This window comes from Anthonomus grandis, chromosome 15 (assembly GCF_022605725.1).
Source record: "Anthonomus grandis grandis chromosome 15, icAntGran1.3, whole genome shotgun sequence".
Classification (NCBI taxonomy): Eukaryota; Metazoa; Arthropoda; class Insecta; order Coleoptera; family Curculionidae; genus Anthonomus; species Anthonomus grandis.
Genome location: NC_065560.1, coordinates 2,847,776 through 2,857,535, shown reverse-complemented (window position 1 = coordinate 2,857,535; position 9,760 = coordinate 2,847,776).

Below are 9,760 nucleotides of genomic sequence, written 5' to 3'. Positions count from 1 at the left end.
TGTCGTAGGTATCATAGGTATGCCGGTATTAAGCGTCAAAGTTAAAAAAAGGTGTAGAGTAAAAACTACTCTACGTAGAAGGTTGTAGACTATGTCGAAAAATAGGATTTAAAAAGTTCTTAAAATGTTAAAAGTTTGAAATTTCTAGGTGTTGCCAATAAAGAGTTATTAAGAAAAGTAGGAAAAAACGGTAAAAAAAAAGGCTCAAAAAGGGGTTTATATTTGTTAACACAGCTCACCCTGTATAATACGTAGCGTCATGAATGATACCTCTATTTAATCCTAAAAGATTAAGCTTTCAAATGGTGTAAACAAAAAAAAATTAAAAAAATTTTTTAAAAGTAGAAAAAAATTTATTTCTCGAAAAATTCACTTTTTTTTTTTGAAAAAAAAATTTTAAGTTTGAGCTCGTTTATCTCGGAAAGAGTTTCTTTTGGAAAAAAATAGTTTTAATAAAAAAGAAAGCTACATTTACGTAGAAAAGGGCTGTTTTGTTTGCATTGTCAGGAACATTACCGTTTAAGCCCCACAACCGTTTAAGTCCGCGAAGAACCGCGCAAAAAGTTCAAAATTCATTCACAGAAAAATCTTACTTCTAGAGGGTTTATCTCAAAAAATTTTCTTTTCTCAGTCAATTTTCCTCTATCGATCAAAGACCCTTTTTTCGCGAAAAAAGCAGTTTTTTGCCACGCCCCAAAAAAAATTTACATTATCACGTAGCCTCAACCTCCCCACATAAAACGGTGAAAACCAGAAAAAAAAAAATTCGCCATAGAACCGAAGTTATTAGCGTTTATGTGACGCAGGGTCCGAAAATCCCTCAATTTAGATAGATGCGTTCTTACAATTGTAAAAACACATTAAAGCTAGTGTCCACGGCTGGGCGTTCAGTCCCAAAATGTAAAATAGCATTCTGGAACCACGTGCCCACCCGTGGGTCACCGCAAAAAAATTACAAAAACAGCCAAAAGTCGACCGAGTATTGATCCACAAACAACATAAACTGCAAAAAAATATCCAGAATGAAAATTTGGTCCCTGGAAGTAAAATCCAAATGCCCACCGGTGGGCACGCGGGGCTCAACGTGTTAAACACATGTTTTTAGTAAAACTTAAGGAGCTATACTGGTTCAAATCACTAGCTAAACCAATCAACATAAAAAGCGTCTTTTTACGAAGCTTATTTCAAATTTTATTGGAGATGTTCCCTCAAAGTTGTCAGATTTCTTGGTGCGTTTCTTTATTTACTTTATTATTTTTACACTGTATTCAGTTTTTTCTTTTACATATTTTTGGCTACTCTAGTAGAAAATGAGAAAATTGCATCAAAATATCAGTTTTTTGTCAAAGTTTAATAATTTTTTAAGAGTGTTTTGTCATATGAGCTCTGTTTTCTACTACTTAATAAAAAAAATACCTTAATAACATTTCAGTATTTTCCTGTTAAGAGCATACAGGGTGTCCATTCAAAGATAATTCACATTCTTTTGGATGTCAATTTTTGAATTCAAGAATCAATCTTAAAGCTAAACCATCCAATATAAAAAGCGTCGCTTTACGAAGTTTAATTTAAATTTTATTAAAGATGTTCCTTCAAAGTTGTTAGATTTATTGGTGCGTTTCTTTAATTACTTTATTGTTTTCACACTGTATTAATTTTTTTCTTTCACATATTTTTGGCTACTCTAGTGAAAAATTAGAAACTGCATCAAAATGTAAGTTTTTTGTGAAAGTTTTAAGATTTTTCAAATGTGTTTTTTTTTAATTACTTAAAAAAAAAGAATACTTAAATAACATTTCAATATTTTCCTTCTAAGAGTCCAGTGAAACATTCCCTTTGACGTAAATGTTGAAATCCAAGGATAAATCTTGAAGATAAACCATCCAATGTGAAAAGCGTCTCTTTACGAAGTTTATTTCAAATTTTATTAGAGGTGTTCCTTGAAAGTTGTTAGATTTCTTGGTGCGTTTCTTTAATTACTTTATTGTTTTTATACTGTATTCAATTTTCTCTTTCACATATTTTTGGATATTTTAGAAGAAAATGAGAAAACTGCATCAAAATGTAAGTTTTTGTCAAAGTTTTAAGATTTTTCAAACGTGTTTTTTTTTTAATTACTTAATAAAAAAGAATACTTAAATAACATTCCAATATTTTCCTTCTAAGAGTCCAGTGAAAGATTCCCTTTGAAGTAAATGTTGAAATCCAAGGATAAATCTTGAAGATAAACCATCCAATGTGAAAAGCGTCTCTTTACGAAGTTTATTTCAAATTTTATTGGAGGTGTTCCTTCAAAGTTGTTAGATTTCTTGGTGCGTTTCTTTAATTACTTTATTATTTTTATATTGTATTCAATTTTTTCTTTCAGATATTTTTGGCTATTTTAGTAGAAAATGAGAAAACTACATTAGAATGTCAGTTTTAAGACAAAGTTTAAAGATTTCTTAAGTGTGTTTTTTTGACTTAAGTTCCGTTTTCTACTACTTAATAAAAAAAATACCTTAATAACATTTCAGTATTTTCCTGTTATTGGCATACAGGGTGTCCATTCAAAGATAATTCACATTCCTTTGGATGTAAATTGTTTAATTCAAGGATAAATCTTAAAGCTAAAGCATCCAATATAAAAAGCGTCAATTTACGAAGCTTAATTTAAATTTTATTAGAGGTATTCCTTCGAAGTTGTTAGATTTCTTGGTGCGTTTCTTTAATTACTTTATTGTTTTTACACTGTATTCAATTTTTTCTTTTACATATTTTTGGCTACTCTAGTCGAAAATAAGAAAAGTGCATCAAAATGTCAGTTCTATGACAAAATTTTAAGATTTCTTAAGTGTGTTTTTTTCACATAAGTTCCGTTTTCTACTACTTAATAAAAAGAATACCTTATCAACATTTCAGTATTTTCCTGTTAAGAGCATACAGGGTGTCCATTCAAAGATAATTCACATTCCTCTGGATGTAAATTTTTGAATTCAAGGATAAATCTTAAAGCTATACCATCCAATATAAAAAGCATCGCTTTACGAAGTTTATTTCACATTTTATTAGAGGTGTTCCTTCAAAGTTGTTAAATTTCTTGGTGCGTTTCTTTAATTACTTTATTGTTTTTACACTGTATTCATTTTTTTCTTTCACATATTTTTGGCTATTTTAGTAGAAAACGAAAAAACTACATCAAAATGTCAGTTTTTCGTCAAAGGTTTAAGATTTTTTAAATGTGTTTTTTTCACATTGCTTAATAAAAAAAAATACTTAAATAACATTTTAATATTTTTCTGTAAAGAGTCCAGTGAAAGACTCCCTTGGACGTAAATGTTGGAATCCATGGATAAATCTTAAAGATAAACCATCCAACATAAAAAGCGTCTCTTTACAAAGGTTATTTCAAATTTTATTAGAGGTGTTCCTTCAAAGTTGTTAGATTTCTTGGTGCGTTTCTTTAATTAATTTATTATTTTTATACTGTATTCAATTTTTTTTTCACATATTTTTGGATATTTCAGTAAAAAATGAGAAAACTACATCAATATGTCAGTTTTTTGTCAAAGTTTTACGATTTTTAAATGTGTTGTGTTTTTCACGTAATCTCTGTTTTCTATTACTTAATACAAAAAACACCTTATTAACATTTCAGTATTTTCCTGTTAAGAGCATACAGGGTGCCCATTCAAAGATAATTCACATTTCTTTGGATGTAAATTTTTAAATTCAAGGATAAATCTTAAAGCTAAACCATCCAATATAAAAAGCGTCGCTTTACGAAGTTTAATTTAAATTTTATTAGAGTTGTTCCTTCAAAGTTGTTAGATTTCTTGGTGCGTTTCTTTAATTACTTTACTATTTTCATACTGTATTCAATTTTTTCTTTTACATATTTTTGGCTATTTTAGTAGAAAATGAGAAAACTGCATCAAAATATCAGTTTTAAGATAAAGCTTTAATATTTCTTAAGTGTGTTTTTTCACATAAGTTTCGTTTTATTCTACTTAATAAAAAAAATACTTTAAAAACATTTCAGTATTTTCCTGTTAAGGGCATACAGGGTGTCCATTCAAAGATAATTCACATTTCTTTGGATGTAAATTTTTAAATTCAAGGATAAATCTTAAAGCTAAACCATCCAATATAAAAAGCGTCGCTTTACGAAGTTTAATTTAAATTTTATTAGAGGTGTTCCTTTAAAGTTTTTAGATTTATTGATGCGTTTCTTTAATTACTTTACTATTTTCATACTGTATTCATTTTTTTCTTTTACATATTTTTGATTACTTTAGTAGAAAACGAGAAAACTGCATCAAAATGTCAGTTTTTTGTCAAAGTTTAATGATTTTTTAAGAGTGTTTTTTTCATATGAGCTCTGCTTTCTATTACCTTATAAAAAAGAATACCTCAATAACATTTCAATATTTTCCTGTTAAGAGTCCAGTCGAAGACTCCCTTGGACGTAAATGTTGGAATCCAAGGATAAATCTTGAAGCTAAACCATCCAATATGAAAAGCGCCTCTTTACGAAATTTATTTTAAATTTTATTAGAGGTGTTCCTTCAAAGTTGTTAGATTTCTTGGTGCGTTTCTTTAATTACTTTATTGTTTTTACACTATATTCAATTTTTTCTTTTACATATTTTTGGCTACTTTAGTAGAAAATAAGAAAACTGCATCAAAATGTCAGTTTTTTGTCAAAGTTTTAAGATTTTTCAAACGTGTTTTTTTTTTTAATTACTTAATAAAAAAGAATACTTAAATAACATTCCAATATTTTCCTTCTAAGAGTCCAGTGAAAGATTCCCTTTGACGTAAATGTTGAAATCCAAGGATAAATATTGAAGATAAACCATCCAATATGAAAAGCGCCTCTTTACGAAATTTATTTTAAATTTTATTAGAGGTGTTCCTTGAAAGTTGTTAGATTTCTTGGTGCGTTTCTTTAATTACTTTATTGTTTTATACTGTATTTAGTTTTTCTTTTACATATTTTTGGCGACTTTAGTAGAAAATAAGAAAAGTGCATCAAAATGTCAGTTCTATGACAAAATTTTAAGATTTCTTAAGTGTGTTTTTTTCACATAAGTTCCGTTTTCTACTCCTTAATAAAAGAAAATACCTTATCAACATTTCAGTATCTTACTGTTAAGGGATTACAGGGTGTCCATTTAAAGATAATTCACATTTCTTTGGATGTAAATTTTTTAAATCAATGTTAAATCTTGAAGCTATACCATCCAATATAAAAAGCGTCGCTTTACGAAGGTTAATTTAAATTTTATTAGAGGTATTCCTTCGAAGTTGTTAGATTTCTTGGTGCGTTTCTTTAATTACTTTATTGTTTTATACTGTATTCAATTTTTCTTTTACATATTTTTGGCTATTTCAGTAGAAAATGAGAAAACTGCATCAAAATATCAGTTTTAAGATAAAGCTTTAATATTTCTTAAGTGTGTTTTTTCACATAAGTTTCGTTTTATTCTACTTAATAAAAAAAACACTTTAAAAACATTTCAGTATTTTCCTGTTAAGGGCATACAGGGTGTCCATTCAAAGATAATTCACATTTCTTTGGATGTAAATTTTTAAATTCAAGGATAAATCTTAAAGCTAAACCATCCAATATAAAAAGCGTCGCTTTACGAAGTTTAATTTAAATTTTATTAGAGGTGTTCCTTTAAAGTTTTTAGATTTATTGGTGCGTTTCTTTAATTACTTTACTATTTTCATACTGTATTCATTTTTTTATTTTACATATTTTTGATTATTTTAGTAGAAAACGAGAAAACTGCATCAAAATGTCAGTTTTTTGTCAAAGTTTAATGATTTTTTAAGAGTGTTTTTTTCATATGAGCTCTGCTTTCTATTACCTTATAAAAAAGAATACCTCAATAACATTTCAATATTTTCCTGTTAAGAGTCCAGTGGAAGACTCCCTTGGACGTAAATGTTGGAATCCAAGGATAAATCTTGAAGCTAAACCATCCAATATGAAAAGCGTTTCTTTACAAAGTTTATTTCAAATTTTATTAGAGGTGTTCCTTCAAAGCTGTTAGATTTCTTGGTGCGTTTCTTTAATTACTTTATTATTTTGTACTGTATTCAGTTTTTTCTTTTACATATTTTTGGCTACTCTAGTAGAAAATTAGAAAACTGCTTTGAAATATCAATTTTTTGTAAAAGTTTTACGATTTTTTAAATGTGTTTTTGCACATAACTTTTGTTTTCTCCTACATAATAACATTTCAATATTTTCCTGTTGAGAGCATACAAGGTGTCCAGTGAAAGTCCAGCATAATAAGAGTCCCTTTACGAGGCTTATTAATAAATTTATAAACGGTTTCCTTTGAAGTTGTTACCTTTCTTGGTGCGTTTTTTAAATTTCTTTATTGAGGGAATTTCTTTGGTTTATTTTGAATTTTTATGATGGGAGATAACAACACTATAGTGAAAACCATATTTGTACTAAATTATTAATATGTTGTACCTGTTACGAATTTACGAATGGTTTCTTTACATTGGTCTACTTCGTCTTGTAGCGTTTTCATTTTATTCATTAGAGCTTCAATCTTAAAAAAACTGATTTTCAGCTTCCTGTACCAGGTTGACAAAATTTGTGCTTCTGCATTAGAAATTTTTATAGAAATGCGTAAATCTTAACTTGGAAAATGACCCACTGGAATTTTGTTTCCTTATTATTGTTGCACTATCATAAATTTTAAAAACAATGGACTTATGAAAAATGAATGGAATAAAGGTATTTAGCTAATATTTTTTTTACACTGTAACAGCCTTTGAGACGCTTGAAACTTGTCTAACTATCTGAATTAGTCTTGAAACCATCAGAATGTCAACTCAAGCTCAAGCTGATTATAACTTACTTTAATGGTGTGAGATCTTGTATCCAATCAGTTGATTAAACCGCTACCTGATCAAGATCCGGATTTTTTAATATTCTATAAACATCCTTGGATCCTATGGATTCCATCAGCTAATCATCAAGAACTGAATCAATATACTGGTCTAAAGAACGAGCATGTTTTTAATTACAGCAATATATGTAGTAACAAAGAGTGCGAGCTGAAATAGGCGCCAGTTAAAACAAACGGCTTCGTTAAAAGCTTCCGATAGCGTTTCAAATTAATTTGAAAATTTCAGCCTCAACGATTGTAGATCCGATTTTCTCCGCCCTTAACTCGGCATTTTTCTCCAGTTTAATTGCCTTTTATTGCAGAACTATACACATAATTTCAGCACTTATCGCTTTTATAGAAACAAAAGGAAACAATTAAACTCGGTGGCGGCCAAACAACGTCAAACGGAAGGAAGATGAATGTCGCGCTATAGAGCCAAAATAAAAACCGAACGAAATACAGAGGGAAGAAAATAATAAATGGGATGAGCGTTTTTGTTGTTATTTAATATAAGGGCGGGGAGGGGGATGGGGGGTTGGTGGAAGCTGGAATAGGCAGTGTAGAAGAGCTATTCAGAGGTTTTTGATACTATCACCGAAATGATTATTAATGGTCTTAAAGGGCGCTCTATAATAAAATGACCATTTGTCATAAGGAGCGATTTATTTGGAAATAAATCTTTTTTGTTCTCTTTCGTTTGTTTGATTAAGTGTCGAGGAAGTTCACTTTCTTTGTTGGAAAATATGCTTTTAAGTAAAATAAGCCGTTGTAGCGGTACGAGGCGTGACATCAGTTGTTAGTCTTATAAGTCCTTATTAATGGTGGTGTTCACAATAATTACAAGAAAAACGTGCATAACAACTTCCCTAATCACTAAAAAGTGACTCACCCAAACCCTTTCATGCATTATTCCTGAGGCCGAAGGTCTCCAACTAACTTTTGACGTCACGACAATGAAGGAACGTTCTGCGCGTGGAAATCTGAACCTACAAACCACTGATTGTGAATTTATTTAATTGTTTGGTTTGTGGACTATAATTGGCCTATTCTTTCTTAAACTAATTTGAGCCTTAAGCAACATTTGCAAAGAATATTCTTCTTAATATTGTCATTTTTATCTGGCAGGAATATTCCTATTGGTTGTCTAGTTATTAAACTTTTAACTAAGTAGTAAAGTCAAGAACCTCATTTAGTAATTACGTAGATTGAATAGAACGATAGGATAAAAAATCACTTGTGAACCAATCCTTTCATTTATCTTTTTACTGCACCATATGCACACCTCTGTATTGGCTTTTGATGTTTGCAGATGACACAGTTTTCTTATCTATTGTTTATGCTGATGAGACAGTCTCCAGAAGGACTTGACCACTCTGGGTGATTTAGTAAAGGTCCATAAATGTCCTTATATTTTGAATCCCTGTCGAAGATCTACCCTTACAAAAACAAACAAGCCCTTAAGACAGTATGTAATGAATTACTCTCTATATTTGGACATTTCAAAGGCCTCCGATAGGGTCAATTAATTTAAAAAAGTTGGATGTTGAAGGTTCAGTTTTGTATTGAGGTCAAACAGTGGTCGAAGCACATCATCATGTGCAGGTCTCTATATTGCTGAACAACTTACCCCAATCACTAAAGAGCGATTAATATAAAAACCATGAAGTTTCCGTGCATTAGTCCTGTACGTATTACCAAAGAAAATAATAGTAAACTATAGAAAATCCATCCCGTGTAAATTTTTTGACCACCTACCCCGCTTTTCGAGCGAGGATCCATCGGTGAAATTACGCGTTGAAATCTGGCCGATGGCTTGGCTGTGTTGCAAAATTTAATTCGGCGGCTGCGACTCGGCTGAGCAACACAATATTATTTTTGTTATTCGCTCTTGTGATGGACGTAATTCTGTTATTTTTTTTTAATTTTGTCATTGCTTCTGTCATACATAATGTCGGGCAATGTATGCCAATATTATGACTGTAGGCGAACTAGAAGAGAGAATCCTACCTTAAAGATGTTTAAATTTCCTTATAAAAATCCAAGTATTTGCTAAAGTTATAGATTTTAGAGATATAAGATTTTAAATTGCAGTAAGTCCTAGAGTTCTATAAACATACTCAACCTTAACAGTGCCTTAGTAAGTAAGTACAGGGTGTTCCATTTAAGAGGAAAAACGGCATATTTTTTGACTTTCCCGGTATATTTAAAAAAAATTGAAGATAGCCAATCGACGTATTTTAACTCGAAGAATTTCAAAATCGTAATAAGAAAACAATTCCATAAAAAACAAAAAAGACTGACGACATTGTTTTCTTATTACGATTTTCCAATTCTCCGAGTTAAAATACGTCGATTGGCTATTTTCATTTTTGTAAATATACGGAAAAAGTAAAAAATATGCCGTTTCCTTTTAAATGGAACACCTTGTACCTAAAGTTCGTTTCATGGGTCTTTAACTGTGGCTCCTAGAAGAGCCAGGTATAAATACGTGTATTTTTACGCAAAGTTACAGCTGAATACCTGTGAAATGATTAATTTTTGAATACTAAAAATTAAATTTCAAGAATAAAAATATATAATACCGGTTTAAATAGTCAAATTACAAAACAATAATTACTTTGAGATAAAACCTTAAAAATAGTACCATGAAAAATAATAATAGTTATTTATTAGAGTAAAATAGGCGTTTTAAAATTACTGCCTTTGCTAAAGCTCGTGTAGTAAACTTCATCATTTTAGTCCCTATTAATCATTTTACTGCCTCATCTGTAAAAGTCAATAAAGTGAACTTTTTGAGTGAAGGCGAAAAATATATTATTTTATTTTATTATACTGAATCTTCTAATCTTGACCAACTT